Here is an 8,939-nt window from a genome sequence, read left to right as displayed (position 1 = left end):
CCACCAGGGGCGGTGCTCTGCCCCCCAGGGGGGGGTGCTCTGCCCATCCTGGGCGTTGCCATATTGCAACCAGAGCCACTCTAGCGCCTGAGGCAGAGGCCACAGAGCCATACCCAGCGCCCGGGCCATCTTTGCTCCAATGGAGCCTTGACTGCGGGAGGGGAAGAGAGAGACAGAGAGGAAAGTGCAGCGGAGGGGTGGAGAAGCAAATGGGCGCTTCTTCTATGTGCCCTGGCCGGGAATCGAACCCGGGTCCTCCGCACGTTAGGCCGACGCTCTACCGCTGAGCCAACCGGCCAGGGCCTATTTGGGATTTAGATTGAAGTTACCTGAAATTTAAAGACATATACATATGTATATGTACAATATATACATTATATATAACATATATGTATGTATAACATACATACATACCCATTCTGGGAGCAGTGCATTCTGATGGTACTGAATCTTCCTAACTAATAAGGCATTGCTTATAGGTATCTCTTTGTAAGACATACATTTATATAATTTTGTATAGTAATTCTATATTCTTATTGCCAAACTTAGTTTTAATAGTTTGACAATAACAATCAGCAGAATCCTTTTATATAGATAGTAAAATTGTTTACAAGTACTCTGTTGAAAAGGAGTGGTGATATTATTCATTTTGGACCTGAAAAGGGAACTGTTTTATGATTAAGTTATCATTTAAGTTGTTTTTTTATTAATTTTTTTTGTTAGCTATCTTATACTGGAAGTTCTACTTCTCTCTATTTAACCAGTGATTTTCTGGTGTTTAAGAAACTGTCAGAATCACCTGGAGAGCTTATGAAAACACATCGCTGGGCCCAAACTCCAGTTTCTAATTCCGTAGGTCTAAGGAGGAACCTGAACATTTGCAGTCCTAACAAGTTGCTATGAAATGCTGATGCTGCTAGTCAGGGGACCACACTCTGAGGACCACTGCCAGTGCTCTACGTGACCGTTGAACTTCTGTTCTTAATTTAAGTATACTTATGGTGAGATGGCTTTCTTTTACTTGTTCCCAAACTTACTTATATCTGTTTTATTTGGCTTCCATTCCCCTATTCTCAAAGAGGTAACTGTAGGGAAACCCAGCGAGGCTCAAGTAATGCCTTCTCCCAAAGTATTGTGTCCTTTGCTGATAGCTGTGTAACGCCTGCAGTCTTATCATTGCTAAACTTTTATACTTTTTTTCTCTAGTTGATTATTTTATATCTAGTTATTCTTTTTTATAGTGTATTTATCTCAAAATTTGATTATGTAATTTTCAAATATGTAGGAACTGAAATAATTTTACATTGAACACCTGTATATAAGCTACCTATAGTCTACTGTAAATATTTTCCTATCTTATACTTGATGTATATATATTTGTCCATCTATCACCCCTTTATCAATTTATCAGTACATCTTATTTTTTATGCTCTGTGCCCATTTTCCTATGTCTTTGAGTCATGCTTTTCTTTCTCTTTAATCATCTTAATCACATTTATTTCAGTCTCTGTCAGATTGTTCTATGTTCTACTGTAATTGAGATTTAAAATCTCCTATTTGTTTTGTGCACTGTTTCATTCATGATGGATTATTTCCTCTTATTTTATAATTGCATTGTAAACTCATTTCCATTCTTATGGGACTCCTCTGCTTCCTTTGTGGAAAGCATGTTCTATGAGGGAATGTTTGTATGTTCTTATTTCATGACTCTCAGAAGTATTACTGTTGCAAGAGCAATTTTTATGATAATTTCTTTTCCAAACTAGACATTATTTGGCATAGGCCCAACAGAGAGAAAAAAATAATTTTAGCCAATCAAAATCCAGGCTAAAGTAAACTTCCTCATATTTTTATCTGTGGCAGTAGGCTTTTCTTTTTTTCTTTTTAACCCTTTTATTGACTGCAAGCCTTTGAGATTCCAACTTTATGTTGGTTTGGTAGTCTCAGTTTTAATGCCATGCTTTTCAGAATCACAATCTCTGCTCTTATGCCAATCTGCGTTAAAATTTAAGATTAGCATATCCCCAAGAGCAGATATGCCTCAGGTCATGTACTTGCTACTTACTTCTCTCTTTTTGTTCCCTATCATTTCTGTATTTTTACTTTTACTTTAATTAAATTAATTTTTTTTAAGTGAGAGGAGGTAAGATAGAGGGGCAGACTCCCGCATGTGCTCCAACTGGTTTGACCAAACATCCCTTGTCTGGGGCCAATGCTCGAATCAATCGAGCTATCCTCAGCACCTGAGGCTGACTCCCGAACCAATTGAGCCACTGGCTATGAAAGAGGAAGAGAGAGAGAAGGAAAGGAAGGGAAACAGATGGTCGCTTCTCATGTGTGCCCTGACTGGGGATGGAACCCGGGATGTCAGCACACCAGGCACATGCTCTGTCCACTGAGCCAACTGGCCAAAGCTATTTTATTTATTTTTTTGTCATTTAAGGATATTATAAAAGACTCCTTCAGGTTCTCTTCTCCTTGTATTTTTGGCAAATAGCTACCTCTACTTCATTCATGTGGAATTTTTTGTTGTATTCTCTGAGGAAGTGACTATTTCTGCTTTTTATTCATTTAGTTATACTGAACAGCATTAATTCTATGCTCTTTTATATTTCTCTAACTGAAATTACCATCATTCTACAATGAAATTCTCTCCATTTTAAATCTTTTAAAATTTAGTTGTTATTTTAATCTTAGAGAAATTGTGGATAAGACTGAGCATCTGTACAAGAAAACCCCTTAGCTTCCTTGCTAGAGGAACAGATGCCCTATTTTCCCTGTGTCAACCATAGTGGCAGATGTTCATGGCAGAACCAACACTCATGTCTAATAGACTATTTTCTTCCTTAAACCACAATTGTACTTCTGTGTTATAGATTATAAGGAATAAGTTTTGCTGTTATCATATTTTATTTACTATTTAATGTTATTTTATTATAAGTTCATTGAAATACCATATAACTAATATATGAGTGAAAAATAACGTTATTTTTATCAAAACAAAGTTTAGCTATATGATTAAGACAGGACAAATTTTCATTATTTTTAAATTTTTTATTTATTCATTTTAGAGAGGAGAGGGAGAGACAGAGAGAGAGAGAGAGAGAGAGAGAGGAGAGACAAAGAGAGAGAAGGGGGGAGGAGCTGGAAGCATCAACTCCCATATGTGCCTTGACCAGGCAAGCCCAGGGTTTCGAATCGGTGACCTCAGCATTTCTAGGTCGACGCTTTATCCACTGTGCCACCACAGGTCAGGCCACAAATTTTCATTTTTTTTCCCTGTATTTTTCTGAAGCTGGAAACGGGGAGAGACAGTCAGACAGACTCCCGCATGCGCCCACCAGGGGTCGATGCTCTGCCCCTCTGGGGCGTTGCTCTGTTGCAACCAGAGCCACTCTAGCGCCTGGGGCAAAGGCCGAGGAGCCATCCCCAGCGCCAGGGCCATCTCAGCTCCAGTGGAGCCTCGGCTGTGGGAGGGAAAGAGAGAGACAGAGAGGAAGGAGAGCGGGAGGGGTGGAGAAGCAGATGGGCACTTCTCCTGTGTGCCCTGGCCGGGAATTGAACCCAGGCTTCTACATGCCAGGCAGACGCTCTACCACTGAGCCAACCGGCCAGGGCCACAAATTTTCATTTTTAAATAAAATTTTTCCCTATATTAGGTGCAGATAAAATTATAAATGATTGGTAAAATATTCTCAAAAATCTTAAGATTTATGCCCTAAAATTAATTTGAAAAACTGTTTAAATATTTAGTTTACTCTAAAGAAGGCAAAGTTGGAAATTATAGATGTCATATTAAGAATAATGAACCTTATACAACATGGACCACTATGGAATACTCCAATAAAAATAATTTACATGTATCAATTTAAAATATAATCTTTAAACAATATATCATTAAAAATATTCTTCATGTTATGGGACTTTTGATTAATTACTGGTTTAGATTGCATAAATTAAAGAAATTTTACTTTATTTGATTTTATTATTATTACTATCTAATTTTTTTACTGTCTGAAGTGTTAACAGAATGCTTATATATTTATTTGAAAATTGGCTCAAGAGAATAGAACGGAAGCAATAAAGATGAGTGCTCAAAATAAAATATTTTTAATATTCAACAGATTAAGATTTAAAAAGAATGAGGAACATCAGGTAATACAGTACATTCATGTTGCCCTGAGAAGTCTGAATATAAGACTTCCATAATTCTTGGGATGGAGTCTCTGCTTGCCACCATGGTTTGTATAATACAACCCCATGGCCAATGGGAAAGTTGATCAGGGTTGAGGGAGAAAAACATGACCCAAAGACATAGGCAATAGACCTATAAAGGTGGTCAGAGCCTGAGAGAGACTGTTTTCCTGCTGACTGGCACACTCAAATTTACCCTCTAAAGAGAGAGTGATAAGACAACAGTAAAACAGCTCAGAAAAATAAAAGGGAAAAAGACAAAGAAGGCAATAATAAGATGTTCCAATCAATAAAGGATATAAGACAGAATAAAGGAATGTAGAGGCAGGTTGAGTTACATGGAATAATACAAAGAAACACCTGAAGGAAGAAGCAGGGCAGTAAGGGTAGAGTCCTGGGCACAAGGGAGGTGCATTCACAGAGACGTACCGGTCTCTCCAGGTTGTGTGGATCTCTGACTGTAACAGTGCATGTCACAGTTCTTCCTCAGGCCTCAGGAGACCGTGCTCTGTCCTTCCTTCCTTGCCCTTTCCTGGTCAAATAAGTTTGTAAATATAATATATAGGTTTGCTTGCTTATAGTTTGCATTGGGTGTAAGGGACAGGCTGTAAGCAGGCAGGGTTGTTATACCCTAGGGCCGGGATTGGGAACCTTTTTGGCTAAGAGAGCCTTGAACGCCACATATTTTAAAATGCAATTCCATGAGAGCCATTCACGACCTGTGTACGTTACGCATTATCCAATAAAAATTTGGTATTGTCCTGGAGGACAGCTGTGATTGGCTCCAGCCACCCGCAACCATGAACATGAGCGGTAGGAAATAAATGGATTGTAATACATGAGAATGTTTTATATTTTTAACATTCTTTTTATTAAAGATTTGTCTGCGAGACAGATGCAGCCATCAAAAAAGCCACATCTGGCTCGCGAGTCATAGGTTCCCAATCCCTGCCCTAAGGCTTAGTTTTAAGACTAAGCCTTTCCCACCCTAAGTGACTTTGTATCAGAGACTTCCTTGTTTGTATATTGGATTAAAAGTTTTGACTTCTACATTATAAAATGGGGCAGACCGGGCGCTTGTTCTCTCTCAGTTCCTGAGATTAGCATTAGAGAGGAGAGCAGAGAAAGGAGTCAAGAGAGGAGAAGCAGTCAAGATGGCAGAGTGCTGAAGGAGAAGCCAGTTTGTGCAGAGTTTGTGCAGAGAGAAGGAGATGGAGAACAGAGATGAATAAGTCTGGTGAGGTAGAAACCTTTGATTCTAGGAAACTCGGTTAAGTCAGTGGCTTTGGGAGCCTTGAATGGAAAGGGAAATGTTTTCCCACTGTGTGTATTTCTTGCCTGCCAGGTGCAAGCTAGGATTAAAGCTAATAGCCCACTGTTGGTCAAATAAGTTTGTAAATATGATATATAGGTTTGCTCGTTTATAGTTTGCATTGGGTGTGGGGGACAGGCTGTAAGCAGTCAGGGTCATTATACCCTAAGGCTTAGTTTTAAGACTAAGCCTTTCCCACCCTAAGTGACTTTGTATCAGAGACTTCCTTGTTTGTATATTGGATTAAAAGTTTTGAATTTCTACACTATAAAATGGGGCAGACTGGGAGCTTGTGCTCTCTCAGTTCCTGAGATTAGCATTAGAGGAGACAGCAGAGAAAGGCTGCATGGAGGAGAGGAGAAGCAGCCAAGGTGGTGGAGTGCTGAAGGAGAAGCCAGTTTGTGCAGAGTTTGTGCAGAGAGAAGGAGATGAGGAACAGAGGTGAATAAGGCTGGTGTGCTAGAAACCTTTGATTCTAGGAAACTCAGATAACTCAATGGCTTTGGGAGCCCTGATGGAAAGGAAAGTGTTTTCCCACTGTGTGTATTTCTTGCCCAATGGGTGCAAGCTAGGATTAAAGCTAATGGCCCACCAGTTCTTGGCTCCATTGTTTCATTACCGTCTGTTCGAATCCAATGTGAACCTGCATGGGCCAGGTGGCTCTGATAGTGGCTGTGGCTACTGGCTTTACACCCACCAGTTATTGGCTCTGTTGTTGTTTACTGTCTGTTTGAATCAAATGCAAACCTGCACTGGCTAGGCAGCTGTGATAATGGCCATGGATACTTGCTTTACACCCTTGTAGCTCAACTGTAAATGATACCCCAAATCTGAGCATGTGTGCACCTTGCGTGGTAAAAGAGCCTAGTATAAGTGGGAATGGAATCAATTTGCAATTCTATTATCTTTAACAGCTAAGATTCTTAAAGTAGGGGCCATATATATCTATCACATTTTGGCATGTTAATAAGGTAACAGAATAAAAACAGCTTTGGTGAGTTTGTCTGTATAAATTTACACACTTTGAACCCGATTTTGCAGAGAGGCTCCCAGTACGTTGGTATTACTTATCTCATATCTTTGCATGGGTACTGTGTGAATTGAAAGCCATGAAATATTGTACCTGTGTCAGGAAACCTTGATCATAATCAGAATTCACCATGAGAAGGATTTAGTGACTTTGGAAAAAATCACCCAAAATCTCTCAGCCTCAGTTCCTTTACCTGTGGGGTTCATGTGTTTTGACTTATGGTTGATGTAAAAATTAAATGAAAGAACATACATGAAAGTACTTTGTAAATTTGATATGCCATGCAAATACAAGTAACAAAGCCCTAGAATCTCAGAGGATGAAGGGACTTTGCAGCACTTCAGATATAGTCCTTACCCAATTCAGAATAATTTTTAATGTTTTTAATCTTCTGTAAGTTTTACTTATCCTCTTCCATTACCTGTTTCACTTAAATATGGATAATGTTTTAACGTATCTTGTTCGAATGAATTTCCTGATATTCCTAAAACAATATTTGAAACAAAGGCTAGGTTTTTTAAATTTTTTTCTCAAATTAACTAGTACATGCATAGGAAAGAAGGATTCATACTCAAACTCCATAGATACAAACTTACTGACAGAAAGCATAGGAATCATTTGTCTGTGCTACCAGACATGTTTACCTCCAATAGAATTTGGGCTGGGCAGAGACTTACACTCAGTAGAGCTGCATTGCTCTCTGCCTGCCTCCCTCCCTCCCTCCTCCCCTCCCTCCCTCCCTCCCCCCCTCCCTCCTGCACATCTCCTTGGATTCCTAGGCCTTTTTCTCCCTATGCTCTGTGGCAGCAACACACCATAAGTTGGACCTTTGACCTCTTCTATCAGCCTTCAAGAATGTATGTGTTTTCTGGGCTGTGCCAAAAATAACCAGACTTAATGAAGAAGGTGCTGGTTAAGAGCAGAATCCATTTCTTACCTTAAATAACATTTGCATTTTAAAAGCTGCCTGAGTAGCATAATCAATTGAAGGAATTTTCCCTAATGTTGATAATTTCAGTCAGCAACTTCTAAGGTTCCTGCACAGGACCCTTCCTTTGAGGCTCAGAGGTAGGCCAAGAAGCAGGTTAGCTCTTCATGCAAAAAATGTAGCGGTGTGTGTGTGTGTGTGTGTGTGTGTGTGTGTGTGTGTGTGTGTTTGTACTGGGAAATAAAACCAGCCAGATATCGGCTAGCCATCTCATTTTTACTATAACCTGTGAAAGGAATTACTTTCTAAAGTGATGAAATCTGCCTTATTTGGGGCAGATAGTTAGCCAAAATGTGTCAGAGTGATTTTTCTAACCATTGACAGGCCTTTCATTGATGTGGCCAGCAGTGACCAGGCTGGAGGAATATTGTTTATTCGTGATCAAAATGCACGCTGATATCTCATTAGGCCCAGATGTTCATATTCATAGATACAATCTTGACACCAGACCCCAAATCAACATTATGCTGAGAGCTTAAATTCCTCAAATTCAGCCCTTATTATTTTAATTCCTTTGGGAAAATGTACACCTCCCACTTCCCTCACCTCCAGTACCCTCTAGATTACAAAGTGAACAGTTTAAGAACAGTCAGATAGAATGGAAATGTATTGATATTTGAACCAGTGGGATTTTAAGCCTCAGTCAGAGCCAGGAGACCTAAAAGTTTTAGCCATATGAAGATGCCTCTGCAGCTGAGCTCTGGTGGCAATAACAGAGAAATAATTTTAGAAAACGAGTCCCATGGTTGATTTACTAATTGATTACTACAAAGAGTCTTTCTCTTCAGGCTCAATAGTTTTAGGCAAAAGAGAGTCAATTCAGATGGAGCTATACCTATGCTCTGCTTCAAAAATATGAAAAACTATTTTAAACAAGATTCTAGTGCTTTGTCTTATATGGAAAACCAAGTATATAACAGTAAGTGGATTAATACTAGTGATTTGAAAGTTTGGTTAGATTTAAAGATGTTCTTGATTCTAAGGGTGATTGATTACACACTGAGAAACCAAGAGAATTTGAAAGGCTGGCTATTCTTAAAATGTTCAAACATCACTGTAATGTACAAAAAATGTTTTATGTTCCTTTTATACTTGGTTTAATTTCATGATTTTACCTTCCAGGATAAACAATGTTGATTAAACCAGTTGAATAGTGAGATAGTTAGTAGTTATAATCTTGAAGGCAAACTAATTACATTTATACAATAGGAATTATATAGTACAATGAATACCAAGAATGTATAATTTCTAGTAGACTGCTTTGTCTCAGTATAAACTAACCTTTTAGACCAGGGGTCTCCAACTCACGGCCCGCGGGCCACATGCGGCCCGCCGAACAATTTTGTGCGGCCCGCAGACTAATCCACAAACTACAGTTTCTGGTCGTTTTGTGACACTGAAAAGTGTTGCGTAAC

At 39.2% G+C, this 8,939-nt stretch overlaps 1 non-coding gene across 1 annotated transcript; it reads right to left on the bottom strand.

Annotated features, from left to right (window-relative positions):
• Nucleotides 1-227: 227 nt before the first annotated feature.
• TRNAV-AAC (transfer RNA valine (anticodon AAC)) lies at nt 228-303 on the bottom strand. Its single transcript has one exon. It is a non-coding gene; the product is annotated as a tRNA-Val (tRNA).
• Between the last annotated feature and the right edge of the window lie 8,636 nt (nt 304-8,939).

Source organism: Saccopteryx bilineata, chromosome 8, assembly GCF_036850765.1.
Source record: "Saccopteryx bilineata isolate mSacBil1 chromosome 8, mSacBil1_pri_phased_curated, whole genome shotgun sequence".
Classification (NCBI taxonomy): Eukaryota; Metazoa; Chordata; class Mammalia; order Chiroptera; family Emballonuridae; genus Saccopteryx; species Saccopteryx bilineata.
Note: the sequence above shows the minus strand (reverse complement) of the source record. Positions and strands in the feature narration are given on the sequence as shown.